We start from the raw sequence: 6,412 nt of genomic DNA, 5'->3' as shown, positions 1-6,412 counted from the left end.
TTTAAAAACAAAAAGGTGTAATATCAAGAAAAGTTGTTTTTAGAAATGACTTCATCTTCTTGTGCTAGAGCTGGAAATAACTTCTGATTCTAGCACTGCTTATCTGCAGGATTGTTTCATTTAGTATTTTAAGGTCACTGTTTTCATGCAACACGTCCATTTTCTCATGCAGTGAAAACATTGTGGAGCAAAGAGGACACTGACAGACAAGACAGAGCAGGTTACTTTTTATATATGAAACAAAGTCTCAGCTTTAATAGAATATGATATATTCATATTTTGCTGTAATATCATTGTGGTATTTTTTGTCAAACATCAGCATTTACTGGCTCAGTATTTCCTGGTAAAGCTGTTCTGTGTAAAGAAGTCAAACTGTGAACATCGTGCGTGAAGGAGTGGAAAAACAGCCTTAAACCACACGCTATAGAGACATCAAAACACACACACACACACACACACACACACAATCTGACATCAACCACAGATGTCCAGTTATAGACGCATCCTCATGCAGAACTTGTTGTTCTACCCAACAGATCAAACCACAACTCAGTACAGATAGGAATACATCAGACCACTGCAGGTTTCAGTTGTGACACACAAACTGAGCTGCTCGAGCCTCAAACTGCCAGCGCCCCTAAAAAACAGTAAAATTATAATTTATACAGTACATGTATTTTTCTTAATTTCTTTGCTTTCAAATGTTAAACCAGCTTTTATTTTGGCAGAAAACCACTGGGAGACCTTACAGCTTCTCTTTTGTTGATAAAGATTTATAACTGATTCTCATTACACATTTGTGAAGATGGTTGGTGTGTGTTACATTTTTAAATGTACATTATCAAAGTCACAACAATTACAGAGATGCAGTTCTTTTGAAACAACATTTACCATTGATACTGTTTCTATGGCATTTACTGTGAACCGAGATGCTGATAATACTGATAATAATACTGATAATTTCTGATAATACTCAGGGCACAACTAGAGCAAACTGAAATATATCTTTCAGAATTAAGGCTTGTTCACACCAAGAACGATAACTATAAAGATAACTATATTAGCCTCCACACCAGCGGACGATATCGTTGTTTATTCTAAGATTTAGCCTAAATGCTGGATAAAATCGTTCTGAAAGTGATTTCAACAACATTGTTTCTCTGTGGCGTTATTGTTATAGCTGTGGTGTGAACTCTGCTATTCTGTAAAATTGAGAATGATTTTTAGAACTATATCTTTATCATTTATAGTTATCGTCTTTGATGAGAGCGGGCCTTTAGTGCTAATTTCTGTTGCTACATGTGGTGATTCTCACAATCCCAAACCTCCACCATAGACTCAGGATCTGCAGGGTGCAGCCGAAGGTTCCCAGTGAAACAATCACACAGCTGAGTCTGGTACAGTAAACTGAAGTTTGATCAACTCCTCACGGCGATACCAGCATACACCACGTCATTCTCTTCTTTTGTGTTCTGCATAAAAAACACAGTACACAGATTTCATTATAAAGTCTTGTCTTGATGGCTATCTCTCGCTGGGGGAGGCATTGACATTCTAAGCGTATAGCGATAGCGGGTCAGGCCATGGCTACTCTGCACACAATGGCTGTGTTGCATGCTTATCAGAACGATCTGTCGAAAGACCTGGATCAGGGTCATGGACTCCCCCTGAGGTGGGTACAGAACTGCGTCTACAGACTTTGCTCTCCGTGCCACTAAACAAACTGCTTCCGCGATCGGAATCTCTGAACCTGGCAGACATCGAGGGAAAAGAGAGAAACTTTATCCTCGATGCGCTGGTTCCAGCACTTTTTGTCACATCTGTTGAGGCAGTGGTCAGAAAGTTCAGAGAGGCGAAGCCTAGCACCAAATGTTGGGCCCCGGTCACAGAACCAAGGGGTGGCCCTTTGCTAAGGGCCCTTGTTACTCAATTCCACCATTACCCCCGGTCTGACGCCCCTGGGTGAAGGCGTGGTATGCAGCCTTTAAGACCTATATACCTTGCTGGTCCAAGCCTCTAGGAGGCTTTGGTCCGTTTTAGTATAGGGACCAAAGACAGGGCCAATGGGTGAGCGTCGCCACTCGCAGTCCTCCTCCTCTGAGAGAAAACAGGATTTGAGAGAAGTAATCCAGAATAAGCACACCCCAGAGTACTCAGGATGCAGGGTCCAAATAACATCTGCTGCTGCCTTATTTATTTATTTATTTTAACCCCGCCCCCTCTAAAGCTGGACCTATGAAGCTGTTTGGCAGTGTTTATTATATCTATATTCCTGCCCTCTGATGGTTCGGCACAGGATACTAATTCGTGAGTGTGTTGTTGGGTCGCTGAAGTTGGCAAACCCATGAGCATCTAAACTGCCAAAAATAGTTATTTCATAAGGTGATTTGTGGGGGTTATCAGCTTATTGGTCTGCATTAGTGAACGCATTTGCTCTAAGCTCGTGCTGTATGTCTTTTGGGCCGAGTTGATAAATGGTCCATTTGGAGCTGGTTAGTAGAGCTGCTTCATTCCAAATATTGCCATTTTAAAGTTTCTGATGCACAACAGAAATGATCAATTAAGGGGTGGTCACACTACATTTTCGTTCCATTGACTTCTTTCCATACGCATGTGAATGTGGGACACAGGAATCGCAAGCTCAGGCGAAAATCACTACATTTCAAAGTTCATGTTTGGTGAATTTGTATCACATAAACACTTGATATTTCACAGCATGACTGCTTAGCTGAATTAAAATAATGCAAACGTGAAGTTTACTTTGGCATGCTTCTGTCACAGGTGACAATGAAATTTTCACACATGGCCGATGACTCACACTGATGGAATACACAGGAAGGGTTCATGACAGCATGTTATTTTAAAAATAGCTCTTGGATTGACAATTTCAGCAAAGTATTTAGTCTTGATCTCATAGTTGGAATTTAGAAAGCTAGTTCTTTAATAGGAGACCTGTAGTTAGTTTTCTTTTATGTCCTGTCTGCTTGCCTACAAGCCCGCCTAAGCCTCCGTGTCATGAGTGTTATTCAATATGAGTCAGTGTTGTGTTTCTCACAATAAATGCAAACTTTTTTTTTTTTTTTGAATAATGTTCAGAAATTACATTTCAGCCATAATTGCACATATCTAAATCTGACTCACTGGTGAAATAATACAGATATGCACAACATAAATTAGAAATAATTGATCTTACCAATTTATGTGCTTTTCTTTTGCAGAATGTTGGATCAGCATAAATGATCTCTTCATCACGAGTCTGAACTGTTTCCTCTATAATGATAGATACATTAAATCAACAAAATAAAATCCCTAGCAGAGCATGCTTTTATCAGGTATAGTTAGAGAAGACATTTTGCAGAGACATTTGCAGATAATTTATGAATCGAAACCAGTGGAAAGTTTAAAGCATTTTTTTCTGTGAAACAAATATTCATCATTGAAGCTCAACAAGTAAAACAACATTCATAGAAGAGTTCATTTGAAAACCAGCTGAGGACTGCATCTTTACATGCCATAAATTGTGGAGAATGTTCATGTATTAATAAACTGATGCAGATTCAAATTTTCAGAAATGCAGAATATGCTTTTTGTGTGTTTGAGATGAGTAAAGGATGTAAGGTGTAAACAGTTATTAGAATAACTGAGATTAAATGATAACTGACCATATGCACAGAAGAACTTCCACATTAGTTGAACATTAGTTTTCACACTTTTGTGTGTAAAACAGCATAAACACACTGTAAGTTAAAGATTAAATGAGTTTTCACAAGTGTGCTGAGATCAGTGAGCTTGTGCTTCACTGACTGACAGCTTCTGGGATTTGGTGCTCGCTTTCTGTGTAATTAATTCACAAGAAAAGTTATTGTTTTTCATGAGACTCTGTGAGTTCTTCATACTTCATCTTGACAATTTATTTTTAAACCTAGTGATTTTTATAATGTGTAATATTTGTTTAAAAGTGAAACGTGTGAAAAGATATTATAGGAAATTGCTAATATGAGCTAATAAATGCTCATCTTCCGCATCTACTGGTCATAGTGGCAATTAATGTTGTTGTTGTTTTTTTTATAAAAGTGTTATCCATCAAATGTTGGATCTCTACATCTTGAAACGTTCTTCTTTTTTACAAATGGAAACAATCTCAGAAGGGTGAACAACTAACATTTTGGTCATCACATTAAAAATAACATTTGAAGTGCTGGAAAAATGTTGAGAGTGCGACTGTTTGTCCAATTACAGACACTATGTTTCTTGTTCCATTGGCTTCAAGTCAAATTATGTGAGCGTGATAACTGCATTAAAATATAAATACAGCATTAAAAATTCAGCCATTGATGGTTTGTGTCGATGTACAGAATGACAGCTAACAGTTCACCGGAAATGCCCAAGCTAGCTTATCGAAAACCAGGAAGTACCCGAGTATATGGTTATTGTGCATATTAGGGCTACCAATCAAAACATATATAGTGAGTTTATTTCTGAAGTATAGTTTTTGGTGTAATACTTTGGTGTCAAAAGCAATAGATAATTCTTACCTTCTCCATCAATTTTTCTGAGTCGCCTGCAGATGCAGAAGATCACGACTGCCGCGACAATCATCAGAGATCCAGCAGAGATCAACACTATCAGAGACACTGAGACTGGAGGAAATGAAGGAGAGGTAAAGAGAGACAGTCATTAGTGTGAGTGAATGTGTGTGATCTACACACACATCTATCATCAGTGCTGTGGTACCTGCACATGTGTGACAGAGTGTGTTGATGTCCAGATGTGTGGTCTGGTTGCTGATGGGATTGTTCAGCACACAGCTGTAGGTGTTTTTATCCTGATATTCCACCTCCAGAGGTAGAGAGAGACTGATGCTGAGATCACACACACTGATGCTGGACAATACACTGATTCCTGCGTACCAGGAGAGAGTCGCATCACTCACATTATACACTGAACACACCAATGAACAATTTGATGATGAAGATGATGATGAACAGTGTGAAGAGTTACTGATGATGACAGGAACAGGCAGACGAGCTGGACAACATGAGAGAAAAAACAAATCGAATCAATCTATGTTTCATTCAATGTGTTTACGTGTTTAGTGTGATCCCAAATGATAAAATTTCAGTATGTAAAAAATAAAATAATAATATTTAAAGGACAAGACAAATGATCTCTACTCACCATAGACAGAAACACTGAATGTTTTTGATGATCGTTTCCCTCCCCTTATCTCTAGTTGATAATCTCCAGCATGTTCAGTTGTGGTGTTTGTGATGGTCAGAGATCCAGTTTGATTGTCCAGCTTCAGTCTGTCTCTGAATCTCCCATCAGGAACATCATCATATGTGGAGACGATTCCATCAGTTCTACTGATTTGAGCTATCAGAGATTTTTTAGGTCCATATTTCCACAGTATGTCGTCCCTTTCAGGTATTTCAGTAACATTAGTGTTTAGAGTGACAGAATCTCCCTCCATCACTGACACTGAATCACCAAACACACCTGATGAATATACAGATGTTACACAGATTCAACTTATTGTTTAGCCTGAAATCGCCTGTAGTTTGTAATCTTTAAATGTGATTTGAAGAACAGCTGTAGACAAATTTTTTCCATGGTGTTTGTATCTGCTTGTAGAGTAAAATTCATGTGTGAAGTTGTACTTTCACGCTGTAGTTAACTTGTTTCTACTGCTCACTTTCAATACGTTTTTTTACAAGAGAAATCAAGCTCACTAATCTCACTCATGGTTGCATTTTGACCAATGAATTTACATTAATTTTGCAGTCGTTTTCTGAGACTCCTTTACAATCAATTTAGAAATTTCCATTGCTTTTCATTGACTTCTATATCATCTATATGTCCATGTATTTTCAATGACTGGAACTAACAATTTAAAAATCCCCTGATTTCTGTTGGTTCAGCCCAATGGAGAACACAAAGAGAGATCTGAATCCAAAGTAGACTGGCCCATAATGTCTCGTAAAAATAGTGTAATTTGAACAGTAGCAGTATCTTATTGCTCTTAAATGGAATAAAATGAATCTGTAAAATGCTTTTATAACTTACCATTCAGATGCCAACAGCACAAACAGAACAAAACAAACACATGAAACATTTTCTTTAAGTGCCCGAACTAATAAGACTATCCACCAAAAACACTTAAACTGTTAATCTCTATGGATCCTCCCCCAGCAGAGTTTGACCCTCCTGTAGTTCACACACACACTCTCTGAACACGTTGTGTACATAGTTAATATATGGTTTATAATGTCCAATATATAGTTTTATAATATTTAAAACTGTTTGAAGACTTTAAATTAATGGCAGAAAAGATACATTCCTCATTTTTACAATGTAACATTGAAGTTTTTGCAAGGTAACTGCCTGGCTCTGTTAAATACATGAAAGTATA

At 37.8% G+C, this 6,412-nt stretch overlaps 1 long non-coding RNA gene across 1 annotated transcript; it reads right to left on the bottom strand.

The window, feature by feature from the left end:
• Window positions 1-1,167: 1,167 nt before the first annotated feature.
• Window positions 1,168-4,643, bottom strand: LOC311294592. Its single transcript, XR_014628083.1, has 3 exons — window positions 4,536-4,643; window positions 3,194-3,270; window positions 1,168-1,472 (listed from the first exon to the last, which is right to left on the bottom strand). It is a non-coding gene; the product is annotated as an uncharacterized lncRNA (long non-coding RNA).
• Between the last annotated feature and the right edge of the window lie 1,769 nt (window positions 4,644-6,412).

The sequence above is a fragment of the Rutilus rutilus genome (genome assembly GCF_951802725.1).
Source record: "Rutilus rutilus genome assembly, chromosome: 8".
Taxonomy (NCBI): Eukaryota; Metazoa; Chordata; class Actinopteri; order Cypriniformes; family Leuciscidae; genus Rutilus; species Rutilus rutilus.
This window is presented reverse-complemented; position numbering and strand designations above follow the sequence as displayed.